The sequence below is a fragment of the Canis lupus genome, chromosome 9 (assembly GCF_048164855.1).
Source record: "Canis lupus baileyi chromosome 9, mCanLup2.hap1, whole genome shotgun sequence".
In the NCBI taxonomy this organism is placed as follows: Eukaryota; Metazoa; Chordata; class Mammalia; order Carnivora; family Canidae; genus Canis; species Canis lupus.
This window is the reverse complement of record NC_132846.1, coordinates 32633278-32654503: the sequence shown is the minus strand read 5'-3', so window position 1 is coordinate 32654503 and position 21226 is coordinate 32633278. Positions and strand designations below refer to the sequence as shown.

The 21226-nt window shown below is 38.2% G+C and overlaps 1 protein-coding gene across 11 annotated transcripts in view; it reads right to left on the bottom strand.

Moving 5' to 3' along the window:
- FBXO34 (F-box protein 34) overlaps positions 1-21226 on the bottom strand; it is a 140472-nt gene that overhangs the window by 49719 nt on the left and 69527 nt on the right. Inside the window, exon 1 of one of the 11 annotated variants that reach the window (XM_072838670.1) lies at positions 15522-15541. The exons of 9 other annotated variants lie outside the window; for them this stretch is intronic. The gene's annotated coding sequence lies outside the window, so the exon portion shown is untranslated. One more of the 11 variants, XM_072838669.1, reaches the window with a different exon arrangement.

Sequence of the window (21226 nt, the reverse complement as noted above, 5' to 3'; positions counted from 1 at the left end):
TATATTTCAATAAAGCTGTTACCAAAAAAATAATGTTTACAAAACACTGTGAAGGGCACCTGGGTGGCTCAGTTGGTTAAGCGTCTTCAGATCAGGTCATGATCCCAGGGTCCTGGGATCGAGCCCTACACTGGGCTCCCTGCTCAGCAAGGAGTTGACTTCTTCATCTCCCTTTGGCCCCTCCCCCTGCTCATGCTCTCTTGCAGGTGCACGGTCTCTCTCAAATAAATAAAATCTAAAAAAAAAAAACAAAAACAAAAACACAAAGCACTGTAAAGAAGTACAGGGTTTTTTTTTTTTTTAAGATTTAATTTATTTGAGAAGATAAAGTGCATGCAGGGCAGTGAGGAGAGCAGTGGAAGAGGGAGAGAATCTCAAGCCAACTCCATTCTGAGGACAGAGCCTGATGCAGGGCTTAATCTCACAACCCTGAGATTAGGACCTGAACTGAAACCAAGAGTGAGTAGCTTAACCAATCGTGCCAACAGGTACCCCACGAAGTACAGGGTAATAAGGAAACATAAAAAAAACCCTAATCTAATCTGAAGAAGCAGAGAATGACTAAATGACCTAGATACATAAGCATTTTAAAGCATTCAAGTGCACAGTATATCAGAATAGCTACTAGTAGCTAAGAGAATTTAAGGATAACTAGAGTAGAGTGATAAAGTGGAAGAGATAGTAATAACATAGCTTACATTTATTGAACCTCTTTAAGTCCTACACACTAACACTTCCCAACCCACCTTTTCCTGGAAATTGTCTGTGGATTATGACAGACATAACTTTGTATTTTCAATACTGTAACAATAACCAGATAGATTAAAATTTTATATACGTTTCTTTGGTTGAACACAAGATGAAGTACCTGAGTTTAGAGAACATATTTTATAATAGTAATAAACTTTAAACTCTGGAATCACACTCAGCAAGGCAGGCTGATTGATCACTTATTAGCAGCTCTGAGAATTGCCACTTCCTAAAAGACTGTCTCACACTTTAACTTGGGGGGCACTTACTCATTAGCATCATTCCATTTGTGTGGGGGGGGGGTGTCTCTCTCTCTCCTAAACTAGTATACTGGAATGTGCTTATAACTTGTTAGTACAGGCAACTCAGGTGGCTCAGTGGTTTAGCGCCGCCTTTGGCCCATGTTGTGATCCTGGAGACCCGGGATCAAGTCCCATGTTGGGCAACCTGCATGGCGCCTGCTTCTCCCTCTACCTCTGTCTCTGTCTCTGTCTCTCTCTCACTCTGTGTCTCTCATGAATAAATAAATCAATCTTAAAAAAAAAAAAAACTTGTTAAAATTTGTGTAAGAAAGTGAATCAAGGGATCCCTGGGTGGCACAGCGGTTTGGCGCCTGCCTTTGGCCCAGGGCGCAATCCTGGAGACCCGGGATCGAATCCCACGTCGGGCTCCCGGTGCATGGAGCCTGCTTCTCCCTCTGCCTGTGTCTCTGCCTCTCTCTCTCTCTCTCTGTGACTATCATAAATAAATAAAAATTTAAAAAAAAAAAAAGTGAATCAAGTATAAGTTTCTAGCATGACGATATGCATGGATAACAGTGCCTGTTACTGAGCCAGAGAAAAGATTATTAGGAGAAAAATTCTCAGTTCAGTTTTGAACAAGTTGAGCAGGAGGAACTGTGAGACATCAAAGTCAAAATGAATAACACACAACTGGATCTGTGGACCTGGTCCTCAAAAGAACTACACCAAGGAGGTAAATTTGGAAGTTTGGGCACAAAGCATGGTAACTTAAGCCATGATAATATAATAAACTAAATGCCTAAGAAGAAAGTATAGACAGACAAAAGGTCTTAAAACATTGGTTTTCAAATATTTTAAGCCTTCTTAAAACACAAATTGCTAGGTCCCATCCCTAAAGTTTCCGATTCAGTAGGTCTGGGTAGAGCCTGAGGATTCTCATTTCTAACAAGTTCCCAAGTGATGCTGATGTTTCTGTTTTGGGGAACCACACTTGGAGAACCAACTGCCTACAGCAAAGCCCTATAAAACTCTGATAGTTAAAACAGAGAATAAGGAACTTACAAAGGAGAAAAAATGAGATGACCCTACAGCAAAGTAGGAGAAATACCACTATAATTAAATTATTTCCAAGGTCATCGGTAACCTTACTGATGATTTCCTTGAAAAAAAAGTTATGACTTCTAAAACTAAATTCTACTTTCAACAAAAATTTATTGAGCACCCACCATTTGCCAGGCACCTCTGTTCTCTCTAACCTGACCCATATCTACTCTCCTGGCCTCTGAAATACCATTCACTCCTTTACTGTTTCTGCTTCTTTTCTGAACACCTACATACCTGTTCTCTTGTTCTTCTCCTTCCCCCCACTCAAAACATTTCAAGGTTCCCCGGGGTCCTGGGTCTTTTCTTCATCATGCAAGCTTTCTCAGGGTAATTTTACCTAATCCTGAAACTCTGAATACCATCTTGCTGCCAATAATTCTCACATACCTCATCTCTAGAACTGACGCCTCTGGGCTTCAGACCCTATTTCCAACTGCCAGCCCAATCAGACATTTATTCACTAAGCCCCTTTCTTTCCATATTTTCCCTCCAAGAAGCATAACCATCCACCCAGAGACCCAAGCCAACTATCTGTGAATCTTCCTAAGTAATTATTCTCAATTTTAGCTGCAGATTAGAACCTTCTGGAGAGTTTTGTTTGGTATTTAAAAAACAAAAACAAAAAACAAAAAACAAAAAAAAAAAAAAACCACCTCACTTGTAGGTGTAACAACAATAATCTTGTGTCCTTAACATATATGCATGTAAAATGCTTAGCAAAAAATGCTGTGAGTACTCAAAAACAGGGAACTATCTTTATAAACACTTCAAATTTCAGCTCATCTAAGGTCTTTTCTGAACAGAATCAACACTTGTTTAAGCTATTTTACTAACAACAAAAATTTTAAAAATGGTTTATAAATCTAATGTAAACTTACAAAACTTAGGTTCAAAGTCATATTCCTACTTTTACCAAGTATCCTTTGATATAGATCCTTATAATTGATTCCTAAAGGGAATAAGAGTTGTTAAATAGGTACATCACTGGAATCATGATCTGTAGTGGAAATGTGGCCCATGGTTAAGTCACCACAAACCAGTGAGTGAGGTCTATTGTTCATACAGCCATTCAGAGACACTAGTGAGCCAGCCATAAATGGGGGAAAAAAAAAAAAAGAGACATCAATATATTCAAACAAGCTAATAAGAGAAGCCCATTATATGATACAATGTTTGCAATTGTAAGAACAATTGCAAGAACACTTACAAGTGTTGGCAAATGAGACATTCAATTCTGCAGTGATATCAAAGCAATCTTGCACCTTTCCTATTTTGTATTTTGAGTACTTTCAAAAGAGAATGACGAAGATTTAAAACAGCCGCTATCTCCCTAAGTATAATGTTTTGGTTGTATCCCTTGCCCAATGATCTTAGCAAATCTGTCTTCTTTTTCTTGAAAAGAAGTACAGCGATGGGCAAATGATGAGCCAGTAAGTTCATTTAAGGATGTAGAATTCTGCAATTTTCACCCATGATGGTCGGTTTCTTGTAACCTGAGCACAACAGGACAGCTGGAAAATAGCCTGGAATATGTCAGAAAACTAAGGAATAAGAGTCACCAAAAACTGCAAATGGAATGATGTTTATTTTTATTTGACTGTTTGCTTTAGCTGAACAAATTAGTTTGTCTTATAAATGAATTAAGTTCTATATTTTAAAAAAGTGAATGCAAATACCACTAGAGCATATAAACACATTTTTAAAAACCCAAAAAACAAAAATCATTCTTTTCCAAAAATTGACTGCCTGGTAAGTGGAGAGGGATTTAAAGCTATTTGCTGAAATGGAATCAATGGAGATAAGCTTTATTCACATTTATGATACAGTTATAAAGGTATTTGGATTGTGCAAACCAGAGGAAGTCTGAAGCCTTCCCCAATTTTTATTTTTTTATTTATTTTATTTTTTATTTTTTTTTAAAGATTTTATTTATTTATTCATGAGAGACACACAGATTGAGAGAGAGAGGCAGAGACACAGGAGAAGCAGGCTCCACGCAGAGAGCCCGACGTGGGACTTGATCCTGGGACTCAGGCTCTGGACTAAAGGCAGCACTAAACCGCTGAGCCACCTGGGCTGCCCCCCAATTTTTTTTTTTAAAGAACTCCACCTGTTATGTATGAAGTAACCATATTTCCAAATAGGTGAACACAGATACTAATAATGTGGGTGAAGAGTAAAGAAAGAAGAAATTTAAAATCTTTTCTCCAGTTTTATGTTTCTAAATTTGGGGAAATTTTTAACTTTTATATTTTATAAATGAACAAAATGTGTATATAATCTAAAGGTTATTTCCAGTATGACAGTTGAGTTCTTTTAATAACCCAGCCGAAGAGGTCACACAGCCTGAATCTCTACTGTGGCAGAGAAGGAATTCCACCAACAGACTGTTCAACTTCAGTGACCTTTGCCAAAGAACACATAGCACACTTTTCAAATTTCAAAACCTGATTGCAAAAGGAAGAAGTTTATTTAATATCATCATAGTATTAGACCCTTAGACATTCGGGGTCACAAGTTCATAAGGGTATATGAAGTACATCTCAAGTGTTTTTCACAGATCACTAAGCCAGGTGACATAACCAAGAACCTTCCTCAAGAACCCACCTGGATTCCCTGTAGGGAAAAGGAACTGTCAGAGCTGCAACAGCAACCAAGCAAAAACTTGCCAGTTCAATTCACTTACGAATAAATTTACCACTATACATGGGTCTCCAAACAAACTGCAGAAATTTAAGAAACTGAGAATTATTCCGCTTTTGTTGTTCTCCTGTTTTATCTAAAGAGTGCTATTCTATTGTATCAGAACAACGCAGGCCACTAAGAGTGCCTTCTACTCCACACAATGAATGTACAATGCCCTCAACCATTTCCTATACTCCACTTTGCTCAAATCTGCTCAACAGACCTCACTAGAGTTCAAAAAAAAAAAAAATTCTCACCCATTTGGACACAGAACAAGGGCCTTCCAACAAGTCCAGTGAAACAACTCTTCTTTACATCGCACCACAGGATCCATATGAATGACAGCCTTCAAGGGCAACTAAAATGGTCTTTATTATCCTTGTACCTAGACTATCTCTTCTCTAAGGGTACATTTCTTCTCAGGCAGTATCCTGGTCCTAGTAAACATGGCTTCCTGCCTTCCACACTTAACATTTACCTGAACCTGCTGGTTTCATAATACCTCTTGCCCTCTTTCACAAGTGTGATCATTTTTATTGGGGGGCAGGAATGGGAAGCAAGGGGCACCTGGGTGGCTCAGTGGCTGAGCATCTGCCTTTGGCTCAAGTCGTGATCCCAGGGTTCCCGGGATTGAGTTCTGCATCAGGCTCCCTACAGGGAAGCCTGCTTCTCCCTCTACCTATGTCTCTGCCTCTCTGTGTGTCTCAAGAATAAATAAATAAAATTTTTTAAAAAGGGGGGTGCAGGGGGAATGGGAAGCAAGATGAGGAAGAAAGAAACTAAGGGCATTTTTAAAAAGTTCCCATGGCTTCAAAAGTTCCAGAAACTTTACAACCTTAGAAATAGATAATAGAATTCAAATTCTTCCCTTCCCAACAGCTCCCCACAAGCTAACACCTATGAAACTGGTTTAGCTCCAGTTTGTGAAGCTAATATCCAATTTGTGATATTTGGCAAAAATTAGTAAATTATAATATCACAGGCTATTTAGATATAATTTATATAACCCCCCCAATTTTTAAACCAAATATCACTTCAATTCCTATAAAACCTGTATTCTACTCTAAGAGTAGCCACTGAAGTTACAGAATAAAGAAATATCAGACTATTTCTGAGTCCTTAGCACAATACCCAGTCAATACTCTAATTATACAGAATGGTCCTGTCTACTTTATTCAAAGCAAACCAAAATTAGTGCTCATTCTTGTATAATCATTTTTCAACAGCCGAGTCAGTTCTTGTAATGGTGTTAAGACAAAGGTGGCATTCAACATTTTACTGAAAGAATGAAAAGCCTGTGCTTAAAAGGGGATCCGTAAAGAGCCCTAGAAATTAATGTACATTAAAACATGTTACCTACCTAGGTTGTTCTATCACATTAGAATAACATAAGCCACTGTGGGTATCTTCTACTCCAGTCAACAAATGCACAATGTCCTTGAAACTATTTCTCGTACTCCACTCTGCTTCAATGTGCTCAACACATATGTTTTTAGAGTTGATTCCAGAACAAGAACATAAAACTATCTTTGCTTAAATTATGAAACATTAGGACAAACACTAGTGGCAAAAAGATCCAGAAATTTGCCACAAAGGAGAAGGGAACTCCAGAAGAATGCACAGACACCAGGGTCAACAACACTGCTTAGGCCAAAGGAGTAAGAAAGATTCCGTATCATACATGAATGCAGTTGTCCAGAAAATGTAACAAGGATGAAAATTCACCAAACTCTATGCGCTGGTTACCTATGTACCTGTGACCACTTTCAAAACTCTATAGATAGTTAATGTGGGTAAGAACTAGCCACTGACTATCAAATAAAAGTATAAAACTACAAAAAAGAATTTAACTTCTATACCATTAACTACCCTAACATCATACAAATTTCCTACACAACCAAGCAGAGGCAAGCAGACGGTCATTATTCCAGTTCCAAATGTCTGATTCTATCTGATAAACAGAAATAAGTTATAGAAGTCATCTCCATTTGATGTTGTTATTCAAACCTAGAAGCTTAGTTGGAATGCTCTTACCAGTAAACTGTTTTTGAGGCCTTTGAAAGAAATTATCATTTAAGGAACCAGAAATTGCTCCACTTCTGTTCTCATTAGACTTTCTGGATGTTTTTCCACAACCAGCTTGTCCTTCCATGCTGCCGGAGCTCTATCTTTCGGCCAGTCTGCCTGCTTGGTCCTTAGCTCTCCATGGCCACCTCTGCTGCTTTGTCTGTCTAGTAATCCAATCACGATTTTTCTTGTATTCCTAGAACTGATCTAATGACCATCTTCTGAAATGTACAAACTGTTAAACAACCACAGCGGTTGGAGTGAAAGAGGGAACGGTGAACTATGGGTACATGTGGCTGGACTCATCTATTCTAACCAGCTACTCCATAACCTGTTCTAAGTGGCTCACCCTGGTGTACACCCTGGTTCACTCTGACAGATCTGTTCTTGCCCCAACCTAAAGCTTTAGACCAGGTATGGTTTCCCTGGCCACCAGCATTATACCTTACACTTTCTACTGAAGACATAAGAGTCTTACAATTATGGCCATCCTTACAGAAAAGGAAATGAACATTCAAGGGTCTCTTCCATACTTCATACTGTGCTAGATGCTTTCTCTCTCAAGACCCACCAAAGGCCACTGGATACAGATAGTGCCCTCATTTTACATGAGGAAGCAGTGTAACTCCACTATCTGCATATTTAAGAAGATATGGCTAAGTGTATGAGATATTGCATAACAGCAGTAAACAATATTCTTTTAATGCTGCCCTTACAGGGCTGCTTTTTGTGTTATTATGTTAAGAGTAGTCCACTGCAGTGCCAAGAAATCTGACTTATAACTTTTTTTAAAATAAAGATTGTATTTATTTATTTGAGAGAGAGTGGGTGAGCATAAGCAGAGGGGAGTAGGATAGTTAGCTGCAGAGGGAGAGAGAGAAGCAGGCTCCACACTGAACAGGGAGCCCAATGCAGGGCCTGATCCCAGGTTCCTGGGACCATGACCTGAGCCAAAGGCAGCCACTTAACTGACTGAACCACCCAGGCACCACTAGCTTACAGCTTCTAATTAGCTATCAACTCACTTTACAAACACTGTTTCACCAAAAAGAAAAGGCCACGCCTTAAATGGTGACTGGCATTATATACTTATATAGTATTTAAATCAAATTCTAAGATTTACAAAATAATAACCTTTGTATCTTCAAAATTATGAGAACATTTAGTATGCTCAGTGGTGATATAGCAGCTTAACAGCGATGACATAAGAATGTGTTAAACTAAGTCACAAGGATGTAATCATTAAAATCCAGACTCAAACTCTAAAGAACCAAAAACGGTTTCTTTAATAAATTACAAGGGAGAGGAAAAAAAGAGAGAGGTAGTAAGGGGGGAACCTCTAGATTAAAAAGGACTTAGAAGTCATTACCAACCAGTAGAAAGGTAGTGACCTTATGTGGATCCTGATTAAAATTATGACATTCAAAAAATAAACAAACTGTGACATCTGAGACAAATGGAAATTTGAATACTGGATATTTGGTGTTGTTAAGGAATTGGGGAAAATAGATAAACACACACACACACATTTTTTAAGAGTGATTATCTTTTAAAGATACACTACAAATGGAAGGATACCTGGAATTTGTTTGAAAATAACCCAGGAGGAAGAAAGTAGAATAGATGAAAGAAAATCGGGCATCAAGTTGATAATTGTCAAAGCTGGGTCATAGGCACATGAGGGTTATTACGTGGATTTTATCTACTTTCATATGTTTCAAAATTTCTATATTAAGTTAAAGTCAACCACTTGCAAAATACATTTTTATGTAAATGAAAAAAATGGGTCACTTAAAAATGATACCACTGACTATAACTGGGTTTTAGATGACTTAAAGGAATTTGATAATATTAATATGGAGAGTAAAATTCAGAAACTGAGCATCAGAGCAATCTTAATTTTGTTAGGTAAAATAATGGCATTGTGGTTATGGGGAAAATCTCTCTTTAAAAGACACATATAGGGGATCCCTGGGTGGCGCAGCGGTTTAGCGCCTGCCTTTGGCCCAAGGCGCAATCCTCGACACCGGGGATCGAATCCCACGTCAGGCTCCCGGTGCATGGAGCCTGCTTCTCCCTCTGCCTGTGCCTCTGCCTCTCTCTCTCTGTGTGACTATCATAAATACAAAAAAAATTTTTAAAAAATAAATAAATAAAAAATAAAAATAAATAAAAGACACATATATATATATTTAACGCTAACATGACACGATGTCTAGAATTTGACTTAAAATTGTTTTTAAATGGGGACAAGAATAAACAACTATGGCAAAATGTTGAAACTAATTCATGAATATATAGGGGCTTGCTTCCTCTACCCTTGTGTGTGTTTGCATTTCAAAAAGTAAATAATAACAGTAACCATAAGAGGTTCTAAGGACTTCCTCCACTACATGGGATAGGAAAAAAAAAAACAAGATAAATAATTCAAACTAAAACCCCCTAGGTTCAAATAAGGGTCAAAGTTTGGAGAGGGCAGGGAGACAGGAACCACCACACAAGAGTTTTACTCTTATTTAAGTCACCTTAATTTCACAAGTAGCAGAGTGTGGTAAGGAAAGTCTCAGTGTTCCAACATATGGAGGCATACTCAAAAAAAAATTCTTTCAAGAACTATTTCCTCCTGCCAGTCCTGCCCTAGACATCCATATATAAAGAAACTTTCAACATTTTCTGAAGTCCAAGAAGTAGGACTGTCAGTGTGTTTTGTATGGGAACAAAGCTTCCCTAACATCCTGAGCACATATGATTCTGATTGTACATAGAGGTTTCTGGGCATGAAAATAGTATTTTTTCATTCCTAGTTTTCTGGCTGTGCTCCAAGACTACTTTTCTTATCAAGTTATCTTTAGTAAGATCCTTTTGGGGGTGGGGAGAGGAAGAGGAGGACCTTTCAAAGACTTTTATGAAAACATTTGTACATACACATTTCAGCACTTCAAGTAATGACATCAAGTGTTTTTCGAGGTTCTGAAGAGAAAAACACAATTTAATCCTACCAAAATTTCTGCTGTAGGCAATCACCACCATTCCTAAATTACACAATTATTACTGGCAGAGCAAAAAGGAAAATTAACACCTTCTGGGATTTTACTATATGCCAAGTATTCAGTATGTATTTTTAACTAAATCCTCATAACTGTAGTAGCTATTTTTTTTAAAGATTTATTTATTTCAGGGAGGGGGAGCGAGGCAGAGGGAAAGGAGGAGAGAGAGAATCCCCAAGCAGACTCCACACAGAGCATAGGGCTCAAAGCAGGGCTGGACCTCACAACCCTGAGATCATGACCTGAGCTGAAACCAAGAGTCAGCCACTCAACCATCTGAGCCCCAGGTGCTCCAGGTGAGTATTATTATTGTCTGAATATTACAGATAAGAAAAGTGGGGCACTGAGAGGCTAAGTAACTTATAAGTAAGTGGCTGAACCAGATCTGAACCCAAGAAGTCTGGCTCCAACATCTGGGCCGCTCTCTGCTATACTACTCTATACCCTAAAACTTTTCACTCTAAAACATAGGAAAGTGGACTATTTGAACATTTCTAGATCCTAGATCATTGACTCTCTTCATAATCCTAATTATCTTTCAATTTTACATTATTAAAAAAAATTAAACTGGCAGATCCTTCTTTAATAAAATTAAACTATCTGAAGAGAATTAACAGCAGCTCTTATAGGCATTAGCACCACTCACCAAGAATAATGGTGCCCCCTAACTGCTCACCCTAATGTAAAGCTCACCAGCTGACAGACTCCATGTAGATACAGAGATCCCAATCATTTTATATTGTTTCATTCTTCCATTTGATTGGTTAAATCAGAATCAAGTATCTGTATCATGAAAGAGACAAGGAAACACAAAGAAATGTGACAAAGGTAGAAGCAGAATTCATAAAACAGAAAAGATATTGTTAAGCTTTCTAACTAACAGCCTCAGAAACAGTTAAGATATTTCATCCATAAAGCAAGACAGGATGCTGTGAAAAGGCAAAAATGAAAAGGGACTCTTAGAAATAAAAAATAAATTTAAAAAGGCAATATAAAGTTTGAAGTTGTAAAGAAAAAATCTAAAAAGTGGACAAAAACAGAGACAAAAAATTATCAAAGGAGACACAGCATCAATCCAGGAAGTCAGCTTGTAATTAAGAATTCCAAAAAGAACAGGGAACAGTCAATGATACAGTAATAGTACACTGAGAAGCTAAGTAACTTTTGTACACTTGAAACTAATATAACACTGTGTGTCAACTATGCTTCAATTAAAAAATTAAAGAATTTTTAAAAAGAATTCCAGAATGAAAGAAAAAAATTAGAGGAAGTTTCCAAATATAAATTTTCTATAAAGGATGAGTAAATTAATAGATTTATAGAAGTCATCCAATTAACAGGACCCAATGAGTGCTCAAATGAAGAGACCCAAACCAGAGAGATCACTCGAGAATTGGAGACAACAAAGATAAAAAAAAAAAAAAAAAAAAGATACTACAAGCTTTCAGAAAAAAGACAGCTCATCTACAAAGGGAAAAGAATCAAACTGACCTAGGACTTTTCATCAATAATGAAGGATACTAAAAGTTGAGCAATGCCTTTAAGATTCTGACCGAAAATTATGTTCAACCTAGACTTCCATTCCCAGCCACACTAACAATCCAGTTTAAGAAAAAAAATCTTTTCAGACATTAAATTGCTCAAATTTTACCTCCCACACATCCTACTTTAGTAAATACCCTAGCAAAACAAGGCAAAAAAAAAAAAAAAAAAAGGAGAAAGAGAAATACATGGGAAACAGGAGCATAATTAAGACAAGTCACAGGGTGTCAGTTGAACAACAATTCTAAACAAAGCATACAGAACAGGAAGATAGAGGGTATCCAGGAAAGGAACTATGAAGAGAGATACTAGAAATTTGATACTATGTTTAAAAAATGGAAAAATTAAGGAACTATAAAAGCAATATCCCTCAAAAAAACAATACAACTGAGAATTCTGATATGGGGAGATAATGACATCCTGTTTTATCTTTGGAGAATTACCTTTTCCCCACCCCTAATACATGTGATTCACACACGACTGACCCCATACCCAACTGTAAGAGTATGCATATTGACCAGGCTGTTAATTATTCAAATCTATTCTCTTTTTCAGAAACAAACACAAAGCCTAGAATCTGTACAGGTGGGTAAGGGGTGGGCAGGGTGTGGAGGATCCTGAAAATAAAGCTAAAGGAGAAAATCAGACTGGTAACAGCAAGAGAACAACTCTTCAAAGCAAGGTGTGAACACCTGGATCCAATCCTACTCTACCCTCCTGGACTCAATTCTGGGATCCAATTTTCTTTTTCGCTTAAGTTATGGTTGCTCTGTTTTTGTTGTTGTTGTTGTTTTTAAGATTTTATTGATTTATTCATGAAGAACACAGAGAGAGGCAGAGACACAGGCAGAGGGAGAAACAGGCTCCATGCAGGGAGCCCGACAGGGGACTTGATCCTGGAATCCAGGATCATGCCCTAGGCCAAAGGTGGTGCTAAACCGCTGAGCCACTGGGCTGCCCGCCCTGGTTTTCTAATACAAGTTAGGACCTCTCTTTTAAATAGTCCTCTTTCAAAGCAAGAAGTCAAAAGATATCACCTATTGTTATTGAAATAAAAATAAATACATAGCACTTACCAAGGTGACCAGAGAGCTAAAAAGTGATAGAACTACAGCAGAAAGAAGATGGGAAATGGGGTAGTGGTGTTGGGAAATAAATTGTAATGGGTCTTCTATGTCTTTCAGGCAAGACACTGCTCTTTTTTCTGGACTATTATTTTCAAGGATGTTCACATAGCAAACAGCCTTGCAAGACAGAAAGTGTTTTCTTCACGAAAAAAAACCAGGCATGGTTTCCCTCTGGAACAAAGGGCAGGCATGCTTACTGCAGGTTATAAAATATTTGAAATCTCTAAGATCAGAGTTTTCTCCAGGAACAAAACTCACTATGTGAACAGGTATTATGTGGCTCTCTCTGCAGTACCCTGTGGGAACTGAGGTTCAGAACACTGGCACAAATGAATGCTGATACTCTGGCTACTGCTACTGCAATGAATAATAAACTGTACTTCATCTCAAACTCTGTGCCTTCTACCAGCATCCATGAAACTGTGGCAGGTTAACTTGTTAGCTTCAAGTAGGGTAAAATCTCAGATCCCTTCTTGACAGGTGGTAAATGAGATCTAAATCTTGACGATCACTGAAGAAAGTCAACAGATAATGCTTAAAATTGGCAAATCAAGAAATGGAAAAACTATGTTAACATGGGGAATCATGAGTCAAACACAGAAACAACTGAAGTGGTTTCAAAGGAGAGGGAACTGAGGTGGGGAAGGGGAGAGACGGGATCACTGCTTTCATCATAAATCCTTCTGAACTATTACATTTTTCTCCCATAATGAACATGCATTAGCGCCTGCCTTTGGCCCAGGGCGTGATCCTGGAGTCCTGGGGTCGAGTCCCTCAATGGGTTCCCTACATAGAGCCTGCTTCTCCCTGCCTGTGTCTCTGCCTCTCTCTGTCTCTCATGAATAAATAAATAAAATCTTAAAAGAGAAAGAAGAAGAAAGGAAAGGAAAGGAAAGGAAAGGAAAGGAAAGGAAAGGAAAGGAAAGGAAAGGAAAGGAAAGGAAAGGAAAGGAAAGGAAAGGAAAGGAAAGGAAAGGAAAGGAAAGGAAAGGAAAGGAAAGGAAAGGAAAGGAAAGGAAAGGAAAGGAAAGGAAAGGAAAGGAAAAAAAGAAAGAAAAGAAAGAAGCAAGCCTCTGCTGGCTACTTCAAAGGGGGGAAAAAGTATTAAGAAAAAGCTTTTTTCAGTATTTTAGCCCACTAAAATTGAATGGGAGTATCAAGAAAAGCACCTCAGGGATCCCTGGGTGGCGCAGCGGTTTGGCGCCTGCCTTTGGCCCAGGGCGTGATCCTGGAGACCCGGGATTGAATCCCACGTCGGGCTCCCGGTGCATGGAGCCTGCTTCTCCCTCTGCCTATGTCTCTGCCTCTCTCTCTCTCTGTGACGATCATAATAAATAAAAATTTAAAAAAAAAAAAAAAGAAAAAAAAAAGAAAAGCACCTCATTCAGCAGGATGTTCTCATCACAGTTCTAGAAACCTAAAAGAGAAACACTCTCACCAATGATCATCTCAGGCCAAAAAAAGTCTCAACATATCTCTAAAGTAAGTACTTCATTTCTTGCTTTGGAGCATTTTTTAAAATAAAATTATTCTATCCACACAATTGTGTCCTATAACCTTTCCTATGCAGAGCACATTACAGGTTTCAGCATATACAAAAGTATCCTTAAACATAATTTCCTGCAACTGTAGATTCTAATTCACCCTTCACAAATCACCAGTGCTTTAAAACTTAAATTAAATTTAATTGTTCTTGAGCTAAACCAAATCTAAATAATAGAAGATATGGTTAGGAGCCAATCCTGGTTTTATTTAAAATATACTTTAAGTTGTATTAGTTAACTGCTTCAATCACAGTGGCCTCATTCAATCAACTGGAGTCATGAGAAGCTAGAGCAAATAAAAAAGATAAAGGTCTCTGTGACATCAGAGTTCCACTAAGTTGTTTCTCTTTTTCATTTCTAGGTGCTCTTCACCAGGAAAACAGTTTGGGTAGTCAAGTTCCTCTACAAGTCATACTGCTTGGATTTGAATTCCAGCTTCAACACACTTACTGGCTAGGCTAACTGTTTGACCTCTAAAACCTCTTAGGTTCCCCCCTCCCCCCCAAAAAAGATAAGAATGTATTCCTCAAAGGGTTTTAAAAAAGATTAGAAAATAAAATTCAGGGGGATCCCTGGGTGGCGCAGCGGTTTGGCGCCTGCCTTTGGCCCAGGGCACGATCCTGGAGACCCGGGATCGAATCCCACATCAGGCTCCCGGTGCATGGAGCCTGCTTCTCCCTCGGCCTATGTCTCTGCCTCTCTCTCTCTCTCTGTGACTATCATAAATAAATAAAAATTGAAAAAAAAAATATTTAAAAAAAAAAAAAAGAAAAGAAAATTCACATAAAATGTTTAGTATAGAGCCAGTCCAAAGAAAGGAAGGAAGGAAGCTATTACTACTGTCATTCCTCACTTTGTGGAAAGCCACCTCCTATAGGAAGTAGATGCACCCAGTGGAACACACTCAAACCTAGAAACTCTTATTAACTAAACCACCACTGAAGGCTAGGACAAACGACTTCACCAAAAAGATGCTAGAGGTTTGAAGCACATTGTACTTCAGTAAAGCCAAAACTTAGTCCCTTTCCACCAAGGGAGTACAGTACTTAAACCTTGCACAGGTTTTGCCTTGGTATTATAATAGAACACAGCAGTCTCCAAAAACAAAACTTTTAAAATAATGGAAATAGTACTTTTAAATACAAATTTTTAAAACAAAAATGATTTTATAACTTCTTTTTTTAAAGATTTTATTTATTTATTCATGAGAGACACAAAGAGAGAGAGAGACAGAGAGAGAGAATCAAGCAGAGACTCAAGCAGAGGGTGAAGCAGGCTCCATGCAGGGAGCCTGACATGGGACTCGATCCCAGGACTCCAGGATCACACCCTGGGCTGAAGGCGGTGCTAAATACCTAAGCCACCCGGGCTGCCCCATATAACTTACTTTCTCACATGTTACATTCTTCCTACCTTCATTCAGTCAACAAATGCTTGCTGAGCACCTATGAGGCACCTGAAATACAGTGAACAAATAGTCAAAGCCCCTAAAGGAACTGACATTGGTGGTGAAACAGACAGTAATGGTCCTAATTACATAGTATATGTTTCAAGGAGGTAATTGTTATGGGAAAAAAACTGACTAGATAAAGGAATTTGGAAGTACAGGGAGAGGGAAGTGGTTGCCATTTTAAACAGAGTAGTCGATATAGGCTTCTTGAGAAGGTGATATATAAGAGATTCACAGGAGATGAGAAGTTAGGCATGAAGGTTTATTATCTACAAGAATAGTGTTCCAGGCACAGGGAAAAGCCAACACAAATCCTGAGGCAAGCATATGCCTACCTGATTAACATCACCACCACTACCTAACAAATTAGCAAAAACGTCAGCTAATGTTAGTCTCTCAACAATATCTCCCTCTTTGCCCAAAATATGTGTGCTAGAAAAATCAAAAGAAAGAAATCAATTTATAAATATTCATTCATTCAACAAATGTTTACTGAACACTAACCATGTGCTAGACACCACTTTCACACTAAGGACAAAGGAAAAAACATGAGACACACTACTTTCTGTTCTAAATTATAAAGACCTCAGAAGGGGCCTGAGAATGACCACAAAACCCACTTATTAAGTATAGAAAATATTTTTTCCCGTTCTTTGGCTTATTAGGGCTTCATTGTTTATTAAAAAAAAGATTTACAGAAACCCAACCTCCCATAAAATGGAATGATACTACACTGGAAGTATCTTAAAAGTCTCTATCTTTAGAGCATAGATATTGGCCCATTAAGTTTCTTTACCTAAAGAGATGATAATTACAAAAGTACTAACAATGACATTATATACATAGGTTCTCCCTCCTGTCCCTAAAGGACCAAAACATTGCTACTGGGAGTCTAATCATTTTTCTACCACTTTCCAAAGTCACTTCAATTAGATTTTTTTTTTTCAATTAGATTTTTAAAAATGCGATCTACCAAGTGAAAGGTTCAATGCTATGTGCTACAGTAACTAAGTAAGACGTCTCTGCCCTCTAAGACATCATGTGGTTTGGGAAAACATATGTATACATCTTTTTTTGAATGCTATTTCCTACTTCAAAAGTAAGTAAAGTTCATACCATCTGGTTGAATGGAAAACTACTAAGAATTTTTTTCCTCATGTTCCAACCAAAAGCTTATTTTATAGAGTTGAAAACATATTTTATTTTATTTTATTTTATTTTTTATTTATTTATGATAGTCACAGAGAGAGAGAGAGGCAGAGACACAGGAAGAGGGAGAAGCAGGCTCCATGCACTGGGAGCCCAACGTGGGATTCGATCCCGGGTCTCCAGGATCGCACCCTGGGCCAAAGGCAGGCACTAAACCGCTGCGCCACCCAGGGATCCCTGAAAACATATTTTAAAAACATTTATTATTCTAGGGCACCTGGGCTCAGTCAGTTGACCGTCTAACTCTTGGTTTTGGCTCAGGTCACCATCTCAGGGTCCTAGGATAGAGCCCCACCTGGGGCTCCATGCTCAGCAGGGAGTCTGCTGAAGATTCTCTACCTCCACCTCCTCCTCTGCCCCTCCACCTCCCACTTGTGGGTGTGTGTGCTCTGCCAAATAGTTTTTTTTAAAAAAACACTTATTACTCTATAAAAAATTATAATTTAGAACAATATACTTTATTTATCTGAGCCCACACAGCAACTGGAGAATAAAAGGTCAGTAAGAGAAACACAAGAAATATAGAGAAAGGGAACTAAATGGAATATATTTGGTTACTTACTTTTTCCCCAATTAAGTTAAAGTGTATTTTAAAATTAACTGGAACATATTTCTACATGTTAAGGAATGTATGCAAGAAAATAAGAGGGAAAAAAATTACTGCATTTTAACCTTGTGCCCTGAATCTCCATTTTAAGAGAGCAACTCCTAAAAAACACATTATTCATCTTGTCTTCCTATCAGTTTACTGTGTAGTAGGGGCATACCTCAGAGATATTGTGGGTTCAGTTCAGACCACCACAAAAAGCAAATACCAAAAAAAAAAAAAAAAAAAAAAAAAAAAAAGCAAATACCACTACAAAGTGAGTAAAATGACTTTTCTGCTTTTCTAGTGCATAAAAGTTGTTTACACTATAGTCTATTAAATATCAATAGCATTAAGTCTAACAAACCAATGGACATACATTAATTTCAAAATACTTTACTACTAAAAAGTGCTAACTATCATCTGAGCTTTACGTGAGTCTTAATTATTTTTACTGGTAGAGGGTCTTAACCTCTATGCTGATGGCTGGTAACTGATCAGGATAGTGGTTGCTGTGGCAATTTCTTAAAAAAAAAAAAAAAAAAAAAAAAAAAAAAACAACAATGAAGTCGGCCACATTGACTCTTCCTTTCACAAGAGTTTCCCTTAGCAAAGCAGTGCTATTTGATAGCATTTTACCAACAGAATTCCTTTACAAATTGTAGTCAATCCTCTCAAATCTTACTGCTGCTTTATCAACTAAGTTTATGTAATATTCTAAATCCTTTGTTTTCATTCCAACAATCTTTACATCTTTGCTAGGAGTTAACTCTACTTCAAGAGACCATTCTTTTGCTCATGTATAAGAAGCAACTCTTCATCTGTTCAAGGTTGATTATGAGACTGCAGCAACTCAGTCCCATCTTCAGGCTCCATTTCCTTTTTTCTGGTCTTTTTTAGATTTATTTGACACAGAGAGAGCACAAGCAGGCAGAGTGGCATGCAGAGGGAGAGGGAGAAGCAGACTCCCCACTAAGCAGAGAGCCTGATGCGGGGCTCAATCCCAGGATCCTGGGATTATGACCCTCGCTGAAGGCAGACGCCCAACAGACTGAGCCACCCAGGCACCCTTCAGGCTCCACTTCTAATTGTAGTTCTCTTGCTGTTTCACATCTGCAGTTACTTTCTCCACTGACGTCTTGAAATTCTTAAAGTCATCCATGAGGATTAAAACCAACTTCTTCCAGATTCCTGTTAATGTTGATAATCTGACCTCCTCCCAGGAACCACAATATTCTTAATAACATCTAGAATGATGCCTCCTTTCCAGAAAGTTTTCAATTTTGCCCAGATCCATCAGAGGAACAACTAATCTATGACAGCTATATAGACTTACAAAATGGTTTCTTAAATAAAAAGACTTGAAAATCGAAAGGATTCCTTGATCCATGGGCCACAGAATGGATGTTGTGTTAGCAGTCATGAAAACAACATCCTCATTACAGCCCTCGGGTGGCCAATGAGCAGTGATTATTTCAGTATCTGAGCAGTAGGTATCACTCAAAAGTGGGCTTAAAATATTTGGTAAACCATGTTGTAAACAGATGTGCTGTCATCCAGGCTTTGTTCCAATTATAGAGCACAGGCAGAGTAGAGTTAGCATAATTCTTAAGGGCTCTGGGATTTCTGGAATGGCAAATTGGCATTGCCTTTGATTTAAAGTCATCATTAGCATTAGACCCTTAACAAGAGTTAGCCTGTCCTTTGAAGACTTGAAACCAGGCATGAACTTCTTCTAGCTATAAAAGTCCTAACAGGCTGCTTCTTCCAACATAACTCTACTTCATTTACATTGAAAATCTGTTGTTGAATGTAGACACCTTCATTAATCATTTTAGCTCTTTATCTTCTAGGTAACCTGCAGCTTGTACATCAGCACTTGTTGCTTCACTTTGCACTTTTAGGTTATTGAGAGGGCTTCTTAAACCTCACAAACCAACCTCTGCTAGTTTCAAACGTTTCTTCTGAAGCTTCCTCACCTTGTTTAGCCTTCAAAGAATTGAAGACAATGAGGGCCAAGCTCTGGATTAGGCTTAAGGGAATGTTGTAGCTAGTCTGATCTTCTATCCAGCCCATACTAAAACTTTCTTCTTACCAGCAATAAGGCTGTTCTGTTTTCTCTTCATTCATATATGCACTGGAGTAGCACTTTTAATTTCCTTCAAGAACTTTTCCTTTGCATTCATAACTTGGCTGTGCAGCACAAGAAGCCTAGCTTTCAGCCCGTCTCAGCTTTGGACATGCCTTCTTCATGAAGCTTAATGATTTCTACCTTTGATTTCAAAGTAAGAGATGTGTAACTCTTCCTTTCACTTGAACACTGAGAAGCCACTTTAAGTTTATTAATTGGCCTAATTTCAATATGTCGTGTCTCAGGCAATAGGGAGATCCAAGGTGTTTGGGATAGGACAGTTGGTCAGTGGAGCAATCAGAACATTTATTGAGTTCATAGTCTTATATAGGCACAGTTTGTGGCATCCCAAAACAATTACAATCAAAGATCACTCACGCAAATCACCCAAATAGAATGATGAAAAGGTCTGAAATACTAAAGAATTACCAAAATGTGACAGAGACACAAACTGCCCAAATGCTGCTGGAAAAAATGGTACTGATAGATTTGCTCAACACAGGATTACCACACTTTGTAAATAATGCAAAATCTTCAAAATGCAATAAAGTAAAATGCAATAAAACAAGGTATGCCTGTACTTGTTATGGGTATGGCCAATGAAACATGATTGGAAATGTTGTCAAGTGGCAGCTTCTAAAAATCTTCCTGTAAAAAGGCTGGCAGGGAACCTTTGCCCCTTCTTGCATCAAGCAGTGTGGAATGGGCTGCAATAGCTGGAGATCCAGCTAGGTCAATAAAGACATGGGCAACAAACAGTGGAGAGAGAATAGTATGGGAAGAGCCAAGGGGTGGGGTAAGGAATGAAAACAGACTAGATGGCTTTCTCTCAACTGCAGGGTTTGTTATATACAATTGTCAAAACTTACCAAACTGTCTGCTTAATCCCTGTGTATTTTACTGTATTCATTATGCCTCAAAACAAGAGTGAGAAATACCATGAGTGCTATATCAGCCCTAGACCATCCACCTTAACTTTTATAAGAGAAATACTTTGTTATTTAACCCACTGCTAATTTAGATGTTCTATCACTAAATACACTCTTCATATAACAATACATAAAAGACAAAAATCAAATGAAAAAGGCAAGATAATAGTATGTAGAATATATTATCATTTATGTTTTTTAGAAGTAGGGAGAAGAGAACTGTTGCCTCCAGTGAGGGGAAAAGCGTGCTCAACAGACAGAAGAGAGAAAACTCACTTTTTGCACCTTTTAATATTTTGAACCATGTGAACACATTACCTCTCTAAAAAAATAAATGGGGACGCCTGGGTGGCTCAGCAGTTAAGCATCTGCCTTTGGCCCAGGGTGTGATCCTGGAGTCCCAGGATCGAGTCCCACATCGGGCTCCCTGTACGGAGCCCACTTCTGCCTCTGCCTATGTCTCTGTCTCTCTGTCTCTCTCATGAATAAATAAATAAAATTAAAAATAAATAAATAATGTTCTTTAATCCTATTAAACATTCCATTTAATATTTTTGAAATTTTGGTATATGTAGATTTTTAGCGATTTAAAGACTTATTGACTTTAGTTTCAATATGATCTCATACTGGACTAATTACCCAAAAAAACACCAGACACAAAAATGACAAAAGAAAATGTTGGGGGCAGCCCAGGTAGCTCAGTGGTTTAGCGCCACCTTCCGCGCAGGGCCTGATCCTGAAGACCCAGGATCAAGTCCCACGTCGGGCTCCCTGCATGGAGCCTGCTTCTCCCGCTGCCTGTGTCTCTGCCTC